At 47.2% G+C, this 18260-nt stretch overlaps 1 protein-coding gene across 3 annotated transcripts in view; it reads right to left on the bottom strand.

Annotated features, from left to right (window-relative positions):
• Positions 1 to 18260, bottom strand: part of Tmcc3 (transmembrane and coiled-coil domain family 3) — a 269722-nt gene that overhangs the window by 200524 nt on the left and 50938 nt on the right. For all 3 annotated transcript variants that reach the window (XM_021174097.2, XM_021174098.2, XM_029482300.1), the window contains one exon: positions 10887 to 10971. The gene's annotated coding sequence lies outside the window, so the exon portion shown is untranslated. The remainder of the gene's footprint in view (positions 1 to 10886; positions 10972 to 18260) is intronic.

The following is an 18260-nucleotide window of genomic DNA, read 5'->3' as shown; positions in this document are numbered from 1 at the left end:
CCCATGGCTCTGCTCATGTCCCAAGTATATCCAGTCAGCCGTTCTACAATGGGTCAGTCATCTCCCAAGGGACCCCTTGTCCCCCCAAGGGTCACATGGCCTTTGCAGAAAGGCCTCCTACCAGAAAGAACAGCTTAGTGGCTGTTCTTCTATGAAGCCAGTACCAAGCAGAAGTTGATGATATAGTATTTCATGGGGGGGGGGGAGGTATATTTAGAAGTACTATTTGATGGTGTCCAGTTGAATGCAAAGGTTGTTGGACCTGATCCACTGCTTGCCAGGCTGTGTGTCTCTGTCACTGAGCCTATTTTATTCCCAGCAGTGAGGACTGCTGAGGCTTTTCACACTGTGCAAAGGTCTCTTGCACCACCCTCATGGTGCCACTGCTATTATGGAGGGCATCTGGCAGGCAGGACAGGACAAAGATAAGCAGGCTGCGATACTCCTCCTGGCTGTTTCTATCACCATTTCTTAGAGGGCAGCTACCCTCTCCTAAGGTGCTATCTGGCTTTACTGACCAGGCCTGGACTGTTTATAACCCACTTAGTAATCTCTGTCCTGTTCCAGAGACTATCCTTAAGCTTTGAGCTGACTACACAAGGGCAGCTGACCGTCAGTGTCAGCACTGACCAGGGGCTATGGGGTCTCTCTGCAGGTGGACAGACAGTGGACCCAGAGCGTCACTGGTTACCAGGATACCCATGGGAAGGTTGGCCTCTGCGTATCAGCCATTACAAACCAACCCACCATCTGAGGTTCTAATTCAGCCAGTGTGGTACGGGCTCTGGAAAGTGTGGGAGGGGACCTGGCAGACAGGGGCAAGCCTGGTAGTGTGGGATTTTGCAAGTCTCCCTGGATGATTCTGAAGCCCCCACACACACCAGGCTTGGGGGTGACAAGCTTTCTAAAGGCAAGTTATGCTCAACCATCGATCTCCTGTCTGGGGCACTAATCCCAGGGGTGCTGATGACTACATAGGATTTACGCAGCCATGGGGATTTAAAAAACATGTCTAATTCTCTATTCTGTAGTCTCGGTGAATACGAATTTTGTTCTAAACATCAGACAGCAAGAAGTTAGTCATGGTGCCATGGCACGAATGACTTTAACCACCACCAAGGTGTCGTTTTTTTCCTTCTCCATACCTCCTGATAGCACGAATACAGAGCTTACTGGCAGTGTGGGGTGTGGGAACCATGAAAGGAAAGAGTGGCTGGAATAGTTAAGGAACTCGGAGAGCCAATTAGCATCAGCTCCAGAATAACTCGGAGTGAAGACAGTTAATTTTTCAGAAGTGTCCCTTCCTCCAAGTGTGATGGTTTGTATACGCTCGGACCAGGGAGTGACATTATTAGGACTTGTGGCTCTGTTGGGGTGGGTGTGGCCTTGTTGAAGGAGGTGTGTCACTGTGGGTATGGGCTTTAAGACCCTCATCCTAGCTGCCTGGAAGTCAGTATTCCACTAGCAGCCTTCAGAATAAGATGTAGGACTCTTCAGCTCCTCCTGCACCACGCCTGCCTGGATGCCGCCATGCTGATAATGGACTGAGCCTCTGAACCTGTAAGCCAGCCCCAACTAAATGATGCCCTTTATAAGACTTGCCTTGGTCATGGTGTCTGCTCCCAGCAGTAGAACCCTAACTAAGACACCAAGAAACTGGTACATCCCATCTCTCTCTTTCCAGGATGGCTTCCAGGAGGTTTGATATAAAACCATTCTGAAGGCTTTAGTGGCACCATTTCATCTCTCCATTTGTAGTATTTTGTCTCTCTTCTCCTTTCCTAGGTCCAGATGCTTAATCTCTAGACCTCTGTGCCATTGTTATAAACCTATTCCTCAGCATTGGCATTATGCACTTTACAAGACTCTTTGCGTCCTTCTTGAGGAAGAGTGGGGGAAGTCAGTCAAGCCATACCAGTGCCTTGAATCACATCTGGCCCAGCTCCCCCTAAGCAAGCTCTTCAGAACCAGCCATTGCCCAAAGCTCTGCAGCACGCACGGCTTTCACTGGGGCTAATCCGGTATTCAAGGCCATAGAGGGAAAAATCACAGTCATTGTGGAAGAAACACTGCCTGACTCAGCTGTGCAGCCCCCGCAGCGCCACAGTGCCTCCAGGAGACACCTTGCCTCAAAGCTGGAACAGCCTGTCACCCTGACACAGAGCCTGTGGCTAGACAGGGCCGCCTAGTGTTTTCCACTCATCGGGAATAAAGGGACACTCTCCTAACTCTCCATCATGGAGACTTCCAGCCAGCCCGTGCGTGGTCCCTTGAGACAGGAAAGCAGCTGCTTCTGAAAAGACATGATCTTTCTCCTGCAGTAACCATCTCACAAGGTACCGTGCGAAGGAGAATGCTCCAGGGGACCCAGGACCCCTCTCCAGTTGCATTTAAAGAATAGTCGACGTGTAGTCTTCTCTCTACAGGGACACAGTTTCCTTTTCTACCACGGGTTCATGTTTTGATAGCAATGGAGCGAACATGCAAATAACCCCAAACCTTGTAAAACACCAGAAAGTTCTTGGGGGAAATCCCTCCTTTTAGCATAGTGGGGACCCCTGCGCTTGCTGATATGCTCACTTGATTTCTTTTGATGAATATTAGGCTCCTGCCATGGTGCCAGGCACAGTCAAGATGCAGTTCTGGCTGCCCTCTTCCTCCACGATATGGTCTTGGGCTGCTCAGGATTCTTACCAAGTTGCTCTTCTGCAGAAGGCTTCAGTATTCAACCGCGCGCACACACACACACACACACACACACACACACACACACACACATCCTTTTGGTTTGTATCCCCTGCTCACTTCTCCAAACCCCTGTCCTCACCATGGGTTCCTGTATGGCCCAGCCCAGACCCAGGGCTTGCCAGACCTACAGCCCACATCAGTTCTGAAGGACATTGCTGTGCCATAGCTGTAGGTCAACAATTGTCGCTTTGCCTCTGGTGGCTTTGCTCCTGGTCAATGGTCCAGAGATCCACCATCCGACTCTTTTCCACCCACTGCACCTGCTCTGTCCTATCGTCTCACTCCAGCTCCCTCTTCACCTGCCTGAGCAGAATCTCAGCAGAGATCAAACACATTATCCCTCCACCTCTCTGCTCACGTGCTCCAGAGCACTGGGGCTAAACAAGAGCAGCTGCTGCAGCCACCCAGACAAGAGGACACAGCCAGACTGGCCACTGGTTAGAAGCACCAACCAGGAACACTGTCCTTGTCCCCTCGTTATTCTGGAACGTGTAGACTCTGTATCAGGGTACTTAACACAAGCACTGCCGTGAGGGAGAAGCAACGGCAGTGACCAGACAACCCTCACCAGGGCTTAGAAACTATGAAAACCAGGAACTGGGACTCTGCATGAGCAGAATCCCAAACAAGGCCACCGGAGGATGAGGGTGGCAGACGCCAAGCCTGAGGAGCTGTCCCGGCGGCAGCGATTATGCAAATCTCTGGCCTCGCGTGCTTTGATGGTAATGTACTCATCTCTCCAACTTCCGGCACACTAAGTGCATGCATAGCTTAATGACGGTGACTGGATTGGAAGGCAATTGGGAGCTGAGAACAGAGAGTTTTGTCTCATTATAATAACTCCCTACAGAAATGTTGTGTCAAAAAGCACGATTCCCTGGGCTCCAGTTCAAAGGCATGGTCATCAATGGTTTCAAAGGTGTAAGTACTAATAGTGTTCTTAAGCCATGCATGTTGAATCTGTTCAATATGTGGGACCTACAATAACCAAGCCCACTGCAAGAGAATAAGTCAAACACTGAATAAATGCAAACCGTAAGGTGACTCTGCCGACTTCTTTCTACCCCTGCTACTCCTTAACTCAGGCACCCCACCCTTCCTTGTATGGCCTCCTGACGTAGTATAGTATCCTGAAGAAAAAGTCAGGCCAAAGCCTTCAGTCCTCTTTCCCATCACCCACACATCTGAGCTGCCCCATAAAAACCTGGGGGGTAATGTTAAACCACAGACAAGACAGACAACTGCTGCACCCCATCTCCTTAGTTCTGGGGTTTTAAAGACTTTTTTAAAATTATGTATGTGTCTGGAGCTATGTGCATCTGAGTAGCTGCAGAGGCCAGACCAGGCTAAACTCCCCTAGTCATTTTGTTTTTACAGTTGCAAATAACAGAAAATGTAGCTACCAGTCAATGACAGGCATAGGATTCTGTAACTAGGAATCTCTCTTCTTTGCAGGACATGAAATCTCAGATGGAGTGTTTCGGAGACGCTGAGGGTCTGGGGGGTGGGGTGGGGTGGTCAGTGATGGTAAGATGTGGGTGGGCCAGCATCACCAATTCTTTTTGTCCCACGCCTCACCATTATGAAATGGCCTCACCATTATGGAATGGCGGCAGCAGCCCCAAGCACTGCATGTGAGCCCCACTGCACTCAAAGCAGGATGCAGCATAGACTGAGAGCCCTCCTCTGTTTCCTTTCATGGAAGGATGAGAATCTCCCAGCGTCCCTCAGCGGACTTCCCCTTCCATTTTAGGACCATTCAGGCACTCGTGTCTGTCCCCAGGACTAGAGCAAGGTTTATCCTCCAGGAGTTTAAGAGATGCCTGCCTGGCTTCATTAGCAAGGACAGAAAGTATTGGACTTGGTAAAATGACCTCCTGCCTTGGAAGTAGCATCTCCAGAGACAGTAAGAGATGGGACCTTGGGGAAGTGACAACCCACCAAAGCTGTGTTGTACCTGGAGACCACTCACTGCCGGCAGTAGGTCTTCATGCTGGGACACAGGGACACCATCTACAACGCTTCTCCTTTCTCTTTTGCTCTACACACATGTGTGTACTTGTTCCCTATGCTAAGCATATTGAGGCTGACTTCAACTGAGGCGGTATCCACATATGACCAGGGACTGTTCAGCTCTGCTCCCTCACACCCACCAGTGAGGTCAAAGACATTCAGAAAGCTAGGAACAGACCAGCCTCATAGAAAACAGACAGTCCCTGAGCAACTGTGCCCAGGGCCTGAAGAGTCCTGCAGGGTCAGGGGGTGGGGGGGTGGGGGAGCGTCATGGTGACTACACCACGGGAATGTGCAGGCTACTGAAGAAGGTGGAGCCTGTCAAAAAGGAAGTTGCCTTAGGAAAGACTGGAAGGACCGAGCCTCTGCCTCTACCACTGCAGGGCAGGCAGAAGGCAGCATTTCAGGGAACTGGACCCAGACAATGGCAATGATCCCCAGCCTGGGATGTGAGAATCTGTAGACAGACTCTGTTAACCTGGATGTCTTAACAGCAGGTCTCTGTTTTCCTTAACTGTGAAATGCAAGTGACACTGGGACGTTCCTCACAGCATTTGAGAAACAAGACAGACCATATACTGAGGTATTAGGAAAATGTTTGCTCAGTGAACGCCCGGCACGCTTGCCAGGGCCGTGTCAATTCTAGCAGCAGGCAGAGAACCAGGCAGCCACTTGTCACAACCAGCATATTAAAGAGTTAAAGCTGCCAACCAGAAAATCACCTCCCTGGCACTTCACTTCAAAGCTGGAGAGTCTGGCTACCGTCCTCGGCATTGTCAACAATGAATCACCTCCAAAGCACACATGCATAAGAAGGATAAAGTTTGATACATTGTTTTGGCTTATTTTCTGTATATTTTTCTTGTTAAACCTTCCAAAGAATCCAAAGGATGTCCATAATATGTATCCATCTTTTTTTTAAGGTCAAAAGGGAAAAAAAAATCCTTGCCCTGAGATGAGATGCTAGAGAGAGAGAGAGAGAGAGAGAGAGAGAATAAAATCCACCCTCGGGCCATACTTCTTCCCAGCCTCCAGCCCTTCCCATTGCCCAAGAATTCTAAATTAACCTAACCTTTCTTTTTCTTTACACCTTTCCCCCACATATGTCTGTATCTCTAAAGAAGAAATCACTTAGGTTGGCTTTACTAACTTCTGTGTAAATGTGGGGCAGGACTGATACATTGTTCTTGCAGAGGACCTGAGTTTAGTTCCTAGCACCTGGGCTCATAACTGCCCATAAATTCCAGTTCCAGGGGATCATATGCCCTCTACTGGCCACCACAGGCACCTGCACACACTTGCAGGTACTCACACATACACACGCACAAACACATATACATACAAATAGTTAAAAATAAAATGACTACTTCTGGGACTAGCTAGATGGCTCAGCAGTTAAGAGTGCTTGCTGCTCTTCCAGAGGACCCAAGTTCAGTTCCCAACAAATACCTACATCAGATGCCTGCACCTCCAGCTGCAGGGGGTCTGACGCTCTTTTTGGGCGCACCTGCACTCACGTGCACTCGCACAGACACACACACACACACACATACACACACACACACCGATTTAAAAATAATAAAAATTTCAACTCTGTGTAAGTGAAGTATACAGTAGGCATTTTCCTGCAACTTGCTTTTCCATCTGATGGAGTTTTCAAACGTCTTTGCCGCTGGCTGCCAGGTGGTACTCTGTTTAGAAGGCTATCCGGTTTACCTTGGTACTCTCTCTGGACCTTGGCCTTGTCCCCAAAGTGACCCCTTACTCCAGGATGGGTGTACACAGATCTTATTTTGGGCCAAACTGAGAGAACCTGGAGTCGAAGGTTGTCTTGAGCACTACTGATTTTACACAGAGCAACAACGTAAAACCAGGTTGTATGGTCACCCCATTGATTCTGGGTGCTGTCTCAGGATTTCCTAATCACCCCCTACAGTGCAGGTTGATAGTTTCACATCCAAATGCTACTAGCTTCTGCATCTGCGCAGCAGACCTGAGAGAAAGCCTAAGCGATTAACTCCGCCTAGTACCCTGGAACAAAGGCAAACAAACCCTTTCAGCAGGAAGATGAGACTGCACAGCCCCAGGCCCTTCGGTTCCAGGCAATCACACTTCATCCTTACGGAAAATCTAGCTTCAAGCGACAGCGACAGTAAACAGGATGTAAACAGTTGGGTTCTTTTTCTGTGACGGGGCTGAAGGTCTATCTCCTGCTGCCTTGTTTCATCTTTATGAACCCACGTTGCTGTAGTCAGTGCAGTGACGCTCACCGAGGGCTGCCGTGGCTTGTCCAAGGTCACTTTGCATACAGGCAACAGAACCTTAAGCACTGTGACTAAGTGGATGACCATCACAGTTATTAATGAATTGGGACATCGCTACCAGATAAAGGAGGTGCTGTTAACAATGAAACCAGAGCAGGTATGAGCGACACTGATCCGGGTAAGGCATGTGACTCCCTCGAGCCAACTTTGCCTTATGTCCTTGTGATCTCTCAACCATAGCTGTTAATGACTTAGAGGGGACTGACCAGATTCAGCCCCCCCCCGCCCCAAATCTCTGGTGAGGGCACTGTGTGCAGAGATATACAGAGGTTGTCACAGGGCCCCTCACCCTGTTCTCTCTGGCACGTTCGGAACACCTGAGAGACGTGCCTGTGGCATCCCGCCATTCAGCGCAGCAGGTTGGAGTGGATCATAATATGCTTCCCTGAGATTCATAATTAAATCACAGAAACACTCTCCCGCCCACAGCCACTCCTGTGTTCTGCTGCCAGCAGCAGAGTGAATGTGCCATTTGCTGGAGCAAGCATGCCTCCAAGAGGCGGCAGCCATATATTCTTCAGGAAGAGTGCCGTAGGCTGCCCCTCCCTCCAGCAGGGAGCATGCGCACACACAGACAGAGGCATGCATGCTCTCTTGCTGTCTCACACCGAACAGCATTTGTTTTTAAGGAAATGTCTCAGACGCGGAGAAACGATTGCATAACACTACCCCTGACCCCAAAGCACATGGGTGTCTATTTTTGTCATACAAGACTGGTCCCAACCGCACTATTCATAGTCACCCGGAACCAGAAATGACAGAAAATGCCTGCCAACAGCAAATGCAGGCTGCGGTCTAGTCATGCAATATGAATGTTCTACAATGGGGGCAACGTACAGATCACGGACTCAAACTGTTGGGGGAAAGGAAAAAGCTAATAAGCAAATATTCACACTATACTTTATTTAGTGAGGTTCAACCCCGGGCAAGCTTGACGGCAAGGGTTAGGAATGAGCACTGCTTCACTCCTGTGGAGGAGGCGAGCGCACTAACTGCCAGAGGCCTCCAGCTTTGCTCAGGAGGCTGACAACACTGTATTGAAACAATACTGCATTGAGCTGGATAGTGCTTGTGGAGGAGGTGGGACAACTGACGGAGTGGCATGGCCAGCGATGTGTGCAGCTTTTGGTAAGATAGGCTCCATCTGTCAGGGAAGGTTTTTGCACTTGTGTAGAATTAAAGTCGTCTTTGGTCACCCTTCTGTTGCTTATACCAAAACAATCTCCACTCAGACTGTGTGGCCTCTAGCAAGCCATTTCATAAGCCTGATCATTTTCTGCCCTGGCACATGAGGTATAGGGTTCATTCGGGAAACACTAGATAAGAGATGCAGGAAACGGTTGAGCCAGCGCTCGGTGCACTTGCGAGAGGGCAAGTGCTTGAAGCTGTGGGCTGATTCAATACATGGCCCTCCCCTTCTGCACATGCCCTCCTGGTATTTGGGATTTTTCTCATTCATTATCTCCTCTGGGTGGGGTCAGGGAAAGTTGAAATGGCCTAGGCCACTGATCCCTTTTAGGGAGAGAGGGGAGGAACAGGTAAACTCTGCCCGGAGGACATCTAAGTGTGTCAAAGCCCAGGAAAAAAATGTCCGTACCCAATAATTCTAAACCAGGAATCTGTGCTTAAGAGACGACAAGAAAGACTGGTTTGATGTTAAGTGTATACAACTATACATTATTTATGAAACTTAAAAACTATATATATATATATATGTGTGTATGTATATGCATATACATATATATGTGTATGTATATAAATTATATCCAAAAATAGTTAAGGAAAGCAATGTTGATGAGAACTTATATTGATGTGAAAAAGCCAGCCATCAGAACAACATACCTCTCTGTATCCATGTTTTAGATAACAGATACCCAGAGCAGATAAATAGAAATGTAATCAAAATTTAAAATAGCAACATTATAGCCACTTAAGCCTTTCTTATATTTTGTCTGTATTTTTAATGTTCTTCTATGTATTACTCTAAACATGAAAGATGGATTTTCTTTTCTCCTGGGGCCTTCATCCCTGTTGTCAAGGTGACAGCCAGCTGCAATCCATCCCATTTTCAAAAGGGCATCGAGCAATGCAGTGTGTGTCTGAAGGAAGGTGACTGACGGATTGGCAAAGTGCTTCAAAAATAAGCCCCATGGGAAAAGGCCGGAGGAACAGGCGTGTGAGCTTTGGGGGAGACCGGTGATGGAGCAGCTGCCTTGGAGTATCTGACAAGTGAAAGGGATTCTTCTTGACCTATGGAGGTTCCAGAGGTCAGAACCAACATCAGAGACTTGCAGGAGAAAGGTAGCCAGCAGATCACCCATCAGGAACTCAGCACACCGCCTTGCTCGCTGACAATGGGTCGCTCCTCTAGAGGTCCCCTTGCTGACTGAGACAACTGGGGAGTGAACACGTGCCTCTTTCCTTTATCATTCTTCCCTGACCTCCAGTGAGCTCTTCAAAGGGTACAGAAACAGACCCACTTTTCGCCACTTGCCTCTCTTGGCCCAAGTCACAACGGCCTCTTCCCTTTGATGCCCTATGGCTTTCCTAACTGGTGTCTCCTTCCAAGCTTACTGCCCTGTGTCTGTCCATTCACTACAGAGAAGCTAAGGTAATGATTTTTCCTAGGACAAATTTTTTTTAATTAATATACTCAAATTGCTGTAGGGGTGGGGGGAGGGGCAGAGAGTCTTTAGGAAGTCCCAGAGATCTTGAATAAGGGATGCTCCCAGGAGTCAATGGCGGGTGACCTTAGCCGAGATGACTAGCAGTAGAGTAGGGTCATGGAACCCAAAGAGACCTCCTCCATTAACCAGGCAGGACTCCCAGTGGAAGGATAAGGGACACCAACCCACCCAAAAAAATTTGTATCCCAAATTTGTCCTGTCTAAAAGAAAGGCAGGGACAAAGCCTCTGTGTGGCTACTGTGACCCCTGGCAACCTAGGCACAGCTGGCCAGCCAGCACCCACTGCTTCTAGTCCCTTACTGAGCAGGATGTCACTGACCTCTGCATCTGTCTCAGAGTTGCCATTCTTAACACCCTCTGCTTCCTCTGCCTGGAGAAAACATCGTGGGTCTAAGTCCTACGATTTTCAGCCTGAATATCCCTCTCCTTACTTCCAAATGCTGGGTTAGATGCCTCTCTCATCTGTGCTTCCGACGCGTAAACATCTCCCACCAGAGCACTGCTTTGAATATGAACATGCCATGCATGTGGTGTGAATGTAGGTATGCATGCTCACACGTGTTGCAGGTAGACATGTGCATGCAGGTGTGAATGCTTATAGAGGCCTGAGGCTGCAACCGAGTGTCTCCGTGATCACCCTCTCTTCAGACAGGGTCTCTCCCTGGCCTTGAGCTCACCGATTTGGCTAGTGTGGCTAGCAGACTTGATCCCGCGGTTCCGTGACTCTGCCTCCCAGGTGCTGGGATTACAGACAGACTGCCCACCCAGGTGTTATAAACCTTCTAAACTCAGGTCCACGGCTTACTCGGGAATACAGCTTCATTGGCTGAGTCAGCACCCCAGCTACCAGCTACATGCTTTGCCTGCAGTCATAGCCCCTGCTACTTGGTACACGATAGGCAGGTGGAGATGTATTTTTACTGCTCAGAGCTTTTGTGGATGACGTTATTTTTCACATCCACCCTCATGCATTCACGAGCACTTTTCAATGTAGACAAATACTAGATCTCCGTGGGAAATATTCTAATGAATAGCATTTTCTAGAAACAAATCTAGACTTCCTCCAGTTCCTCTGCCCTGGGTTCATGTGCTGTGCTGTCGCTTCTGTTCTTACCAGCCAGCTCAGTAATTGTTCTTTACCAGCATCTGAATGCCCAGGAGCGGTCTTCAGTCCGTCCACAAGAAGATCGATCGGTACACTAAATAGACGGAAAAAAGATGTGTGATATCGAATTCATAAAGTGGCAGGATATAAAGAAAAAAAATAAATCAAGAAAATGCTAGCGGACACAGGACTAATAAGTAAAATATAAATCTTCTACAGTCGGCTTTCCCAAAGGCATAAGCAGTTCCTGCTAATTTGAAGAAAGTACTTCACACGAGAAAGACTTAGGGTTTCAAGGCCAGTTCCCTGGATTCGGAGTAGGAGCCGGGTAGGGAAGGCCTATGAGACACGACTCTCTATCCCTATCCCCGTCTTTCATCAGGGACTTTGGGCAAATTATGTCTTCATGAATCAGTGCTTTGCCTAAAGAAGAGAGTTGGGTAATTGAGATAGTCTCTCTTCATTTCTATTCATTCTCCTTCTTTCCTTCTTTCCTGGCAACAGAAACTGATTTTTAGCCAGGAATCTTAATGTCCCTTGAAAACATTACACTTGACCCGTCTTTGTAATCAGGTATCCAAGGAGACACGAGCAGACCTGTTGGGTGAATCTCACTGAAGCACGGTGTTACTTCAGTCTCTTCCCCACGGGTGAGCATGGAGAGGAGATGGTTTGACTATTTCCAGACTCTGAGAACGGGAAGGATCAGAGGGCCCATGGAGAATAGAGCTAACAGAGCCTGCAACCCTTGGGAACGTATGGATGCTTCATAACTAACTATGGCTGGCCTACTTCAAAGTTCCAACACTCAGGGAAACACCCTGCTATGCCATTTAATACTGAAAGGCTTCCCAGGAAAGACTCTCTCTCTGTTTTTAGGCCAAGTCAACCTCTTTCAGGACATGGTTCTGGTTTTTTCCAAAGGAACAAGACATTCCCCCTTTTTGACCCTTGAGCCCCACAGGTAAGTTCCTTGCTGGCAACGTACAGGAATTCGTGAAAACCAGAGACCCTTGGAGAAGCTGTGATAATTCATGACAATGAAAAGGGAGTCGTTTCCCAAGACATCTAAATTGTCAAGGACCATGAGGAAGACTGTTTTGATGAACCAAGGTGTGCCTGCAGCCAAACATGGAGGGTTCCTGCCAAGGACTCAAAAGACCGAGCTCCAAAGACCTCAACTCTGAGAACCCTCCTGCCCCACTCCTGATTCCCAACCTCCTAAGCTAAGACTCCTGTTATTCACTCAAATTAAACACCCACCAGACTGAATGAAATGTGCCAGCCTTCTGGTCTATACAGAGCCACCATCCCCATTGGTGCTGGTGAACACCAGCCTTCTAAAACACAGCTATCCGTGTTGCCCTCACAGGGGACATTAAATATCTTATTATGCAAATTAGGTGCTAGGGATACAGATGAAATGACCCGAACCTCATTAACACAGAGTCCATTAGTTTAGACGATGTGACCATCCTCAGTGCTGGATTTTATTTTTCTAATATCTATAAAGGAAAACAACATGCAAAATAAACGGCCAACACATAGCACCGAAGACAGAGTCGCCCACTCTGCTAATATTTACTGGGAGTCTATCATGTGCCAACGTTAGGAGAACAGAGACAGATATTATTTTGTGTGGTTCTCATTAAGAGAACTCTGTTGTTCGAGAATGTAATGTCACCTTGTTAAAACAAGCTAGAAGTCTGGAAAATTAAAATATGTACATCCGCACAACAGAATGCTCTGAGAACATCATAAAACCACTGGGGTAGATCAGTCAGTGCTGCTGTGGTGACAAGAATGAGCATGGAGAGAAAGGAGAAAGGGATTGGAACTCTCTTTGAAGTACGCCGTTCATATTAAAAACAAGAGACACGGTGGTGACACACACGATACCAGTGGATACGCTGGAGAAAGTTCGGGAGGAAAGACAGTCAATAAAACCCAACAGTCTGGGGTAAGAGGGGAACTTATTTTTCACTATAATTTTACAAGGTGGAAATGGCCTTTGGTGGTCACAGATTTCGGAACATAGGTGAAACTCCTGGGTTCACGGCTTGCATGTGAAGTGATACCATTCATTGCTACTTAAAAACATTCATCTTCTCTTGAAACGGCATGCTAAGGCGCTGTGACATGAGCCTAAGTTTTGGATGTGTTTGAAGAAGTACAACTGTAACGGTAGCTGCTCCCCATCCTGACTGGGGTTGTAGACAGGGTTCCATGGAATCCCTAGTGCTGAGACCTAAACCTGAAGTCTTCATGACTCTGCAGCCAGTGCCTTGCCTGCAGAGTTCCCTCCAGCCCACTGGAATCATCTGATCATTCCTAACAGTAACCGTGACTATACTGTCGTTACCCAGAGTAACCCTTCAGCATCTTAAAGGCATCTGTGCACTGAGCTCTCAGGTAGAAGGTTCTCGGGTCTCTTCGGTATACAGGGCACGTCCTCCCGGCTGCTCTCTCCTCGCATGAGTAATGGCAAGCTGGGGAATTGGAAACTGGCAGTTTTGTTTTCTCCGTGCTGATAAAGGGGAACAAATTATGAATTTGTCCTGAGTGTGCAGTGCACTGTTTTTAACTTGTTTTGTTGGCATTTTTTTCTCCCAGTAGCCGAAACCAGGAGGGGGGAAAAGATACTTGGTAACTTCTTTAGAGAAAATCCTAATAGATTTGTGGGCATGACTCTATTCAATCTGTTACATAAATAAACCCCAAGCAATGGCACCAATTAAAAATCTTTTTAAAGACAGCTCAACTAAAGACGACATTCTGGAAGTCCCCGAGTTGTAATAACCATAAGAGGTTCTGCATATAGGGCATTTGTTATGCCCTGGGATGCAAAGGGTTTTACAGGCAAGCAGCAGTTTGTCACAGCTCCCTGGGGCCATTATTGTCCCTATTTTACAAATGGACAGAGGTTTGACAAGATGGATGGGGCTGCTCAAAGTCAGAGGGCTAGTACGGGTAGAATTGAGATATAAGCCTAGCCCTGAAGAAGGCCAAGGCGTGCTTTGCAAGGGTACAAGGGAGAGGGCAAAGAAGGAACAATCATTCTGATCTCTTATGACTTTCAGTACACAGGCCGGCACTCTGGCCTGACATTGCTCTCCTGGTTCTCTCCTGAACAAACCTGTGTGTATTATTTTGCCTGTCTAAGATTTGTTCTGTGTTCCTTGGAGATGGCACACTGCACTCGACCATCTTGTAGGTCTGAAACTGATGCTCAGAGGCACTTCCCCGGAATAGGGAAATCAGAAGAAGGTGAATTTAAGCCACAGGGTGCACCAGGGGCACATGATGTATAATTTGCAGAGGAAAAACAAAAACAAACACAAACAAACCTGCAGACTATTAGCTGGCAGCCAGCTTCTAATGTATTTGTACATATGACCTCTAGTGGGCACTAGTGAATCTGGGGGTCAACTCTGCATCATCCCCCATTGCTGGGTGAGCAGTAAGGCACCGTTAGCACTCTCCTACTCACACACCTGAATCCTGAGACACCACTCCCTGCCACTTTGTCCTCCATACCATGGCGCTTGGCATGCATTCTCCAGGAACCTACCCCTGGATTAACTTGGTCCCCTCTCTCAACAATTGTGACACCTTCACCTGCTCACTCTTTTAAATTGTAGCCGGCTTCTCAAAACACCTCGTTGCCTTAGCTTTATTTTGCTCCACAAAATACCTCTTATCTACGTGATTTATATAGTGTTTTATTGCTCATATTCCCAGGTTAGGGTGTAAACCTCAAGCAGGCTTACAAAGGGCTTTCAGTCACATCCACTGAAGCATCTACAACACACAGTCAAGTGTTTGGAACAGAATAGGCATCTCTTTGGGGGGAAAAATGATTTAATCTACAGGCATACAGCCATAGCTGGGCACCCCACGGCACACACTGTCAGTAGCAATCAGAGGAGATGGCACGCCATCTGTCTCATACACTAGTGTCTTTCCTTCTTATCTTAAAACAGCAGTCATTTTTGACTTAAGATTAAGTGTAATTTGTGTTGCGTTTAGACTCCATGCTGCCAGAGAACAAAGAGGACACTGGATATCTTCCAAAATAGCTTACAAACTGGACTCAGTGTGTTATTTTAATATGTAGAACCTTTTTTATTTTAACACATGGATTATATACAATGTATGACTATGCTTTTCAAGTTGGGAAGCTAATTTATTGTCAGGATTTCTATGATAATAGGATACCGTCTTTGCATGTCAATAGTCAGTGCTACCTGTTGTCCCCTGGCAGGTTGCACTGTCTGGCTTCTCTTTTTATTTTGTTTTTGGGTTTTCAACATTGCAATCTTTCTCTTACGTGCTGTGGCCCAGTCTCGGCAAAAGATGGTAACCAAGAACGCTATCATAGCAAATTACCCAACACGGTCAACTTACACGAAGCGAAGGCTGGTTTGACTCAGAGTCTCTAAGACGTCAGTTTATGAACCAGTGGCTCTGCTGCTTTGGGGGCTGCGTGGGAAGAGGACACTGATGGCAGAGAGCACCCAGTGGAACAAAGCAGCACACCTCACAATGGTCAGGAAACCAACACAAAAGGAAGACAAAGAGGCAGGGGCCCCTACCTTTTCAAGGGTATGTATACCACAGTGGCTGGAAGGTCCCCTAGAAGGTCCCCTACCCCTTCAAGTCTCTGCCTCCTCTCCACTTGGCAGCACGCTGAGTACCAACAAGCAACTAAGCTCTGAGTCATTAGCTTTCAAGAGCTGAGCCCAAGTCACAGTCACCCCTATGAGCATCCTGTCAAGTTACGTACAAGTGGGTGGGAGAGCCATCAGCAAGAGGACTTGCGGTCTAGAAGAGGACCCAGCTTCAGTCCCATCACCTACACTGGGTGGCTCAGATGATCTGGGACTCCAGTTCCAGGGAATTATGCACAAACCTGCATATGCATGGTATACACAAGCTACACGCACACACACACACACACACACACACACACACACACACACACACACAATCATTCTAAGGTATTTAGGGGCTGGAACTTTAGCATTTGTACTCTTAGAGGACATCACTTGGGCGCATTCCACACAGTTTGAATCTTAGATCAAATGTTACCTTCACAGGAAGGCCTTCATTGAGCACCAGCCCAAAGGCATCCCCCAGTCACTACCTTACTGACCATTTAAAATAACTTGGGAAGAAACAGTTTATTTTATCTTATATTTCCAGATCCCAGTTCACCCTTGAGGGAAGCCAGAGCTGGAACTCAGACAGAAGCCATGACAGTCCTTCTCCCCACTGACTCTTGGTTGTGTCAAACTGATCATACAAAACTAACCAAAACATTTAGTATGCAATTTCACTTTCTCCACACATTTACAACTACCTGAAATTACCGTGTACTTACTTTTGTCTATCTCTGTAAAGTAGAATACAAACCCATCATAAAACCCCAAACTTTGTCTTGGCCACTTGTCTCTAAAGCTAAGAGCAGTGTCTGCCCTATATCTATTCTTAGTAAGTTGAATATAAGAAAATACACTTGTGGAGTGAATGTTGGCCCATTCATCAACATAATGTAAGGAGTGTCTCTGATCTGGACACAAATCAAGCCAGGTAAGAGGCTAGGGAAAAGTGAGCTGTTTTGAATAAGGTTACCATCAGAGGTTTCTGAGGAGAGAGTAGTTAGATGACCCCCAGCGATGACAGTAAGACTGATGATGTCCATGAGGGACTCAGGCATAAGCAGGAGGGGAGGGGATGGACACTGTGAGCAGACATGCCAAAGGGAAGCCAAAGTGTGGCATCTGCACTGCTGCCTATGATGATTTGTATATGCCTGGCCCAGGGAATGGCACTATTAGAAGGTGTGGCTTTGTTGGAGAAGGCATAGCACTATAGGTGTGGGCTTTAAGACCCTCATGCTAGCTGCCTGGAAGCCAGTATTCTGCTAGCAGCCTTCAGATGAAGATGTAGAACTCTCAACTTTTCCTGTACCATGTCTGCCTGGATGCTGCCATACTCCTGCCTTGATGATAAAGGAGTGAACCTCTGAACCTCTGAGCCAGCCCCAATTAAATGTTGTCCTTATAAGACTTGCCTTGGTCATAGTGTCTGTTCACAGCAATAAAACCCTAAGACACCGCCCTTTGTTTGAATAAGACTTATCTACACCCGGTGAAACAAAGTTTCTCTCCATCCAGATGGCTACATCAGCGCTAAGAGCACCCTGTCCTCGCTTCTCTGGCCCCTTTGTTCTGGTTCTTGTTGAAGAGGGTCCAGCATTTCCGTAAGCTTTCCGCTTTATGTGGGTCTTCCCCACTCCTAGCTTCTGGAAGAAAGGGACTTCAAAAGGTAACCAGAAAGGAAGAGAACATGGGCTACTGCTTCAGTGCCTATCACTGCCCTTCTGGCTGGGAAAAGCCAACTTTACTCCTTTAAGCACAGAGGTGTTCAATCTGTAAGTGAAATCTATTGGGCCTTAGTGAAGGGCATTAATGAACACCCCAATAAATATCCTATGCTAGTAAGCTGGAAGATTCAATGAGTGTTTGCACCACCCACAGATTCAATATAATACATATCAAAATGCCAATGATATAAACAGAACAAAACAATGCTTTCAATTACATAGAACCACAAAAGACACTCCCAAGATACGCTCAAGTTTACCTTAACTGAGGTGCGAAGAGTCACTCCGAATACGGGTGGCACTATTGCACTGGTCTCAGGTCGCAGATCAAATACAGAGAAGGGAGCCGACATGAGCATTCATTGATCCCTACTCCCTTTCTAGAGACGCTGTGTGACCAGACATCTCAAGTTCTAGACACCACGATGTTCCTCACCATTAGGAACTGTACCCATGAATTATGAACCGAAACAAACCCTTTCTTAAGGGGCTTTTGCCAGGCGCTGTGTCACTGCAACAGGAAAAGCTGCTAACACAACGGGTCTTGAGCAGGAACAATTGGAGAAGCCACACTTCCAGCCTTCACATTAATGACAAAGGTACAGGAATTAAAACAGCACCGCCCGCGGTGGTCGAACAGCGGTCCTAGAACTCAGGAAGCCGAAGTATGGTGAACATGAGTTTGAAGCCAGCCTGGGTCCCAAACCCAGATCCAATTTAGACCTTATCTCAAAACCAAACAAACAAAGATTATAAGAACAAACAGTAAACAAAAGGAATAACGAGAAAGGGAATATAAAGGAACAAAACCAGATAGAATAGAGAAACAGGAAATCATGCCCACATGTGCATAAAGGGGTTTAACACAGATAATAGGGGAAGGGTACATCTACAATAAACAGGAGAGGGGGACTGGATATTCAGATGGGAAAAAACATGAAACTAGACCCTTTTCCTTTCCCTCCCTCCCTCCCTCCCTCCCTCCCTCCCTCCCT

This window comes from Mus caroli, chromosome 10, assembly GCF_900094665.2.
Source record: "Mus caroli chromosome 10, CAROLI_EIJ_v1.1, whole genome shotgun sequence".
Taxonomy (NCBI): domain Eukaryota; kingdom Metazoa; phylum Chordata; class Mammalia; order Rodentia; family Muridae; genus Mus; species Mus caroli.
This window is presented reverse-complemented; position numbering and strand designations above follow the sequence as displayed.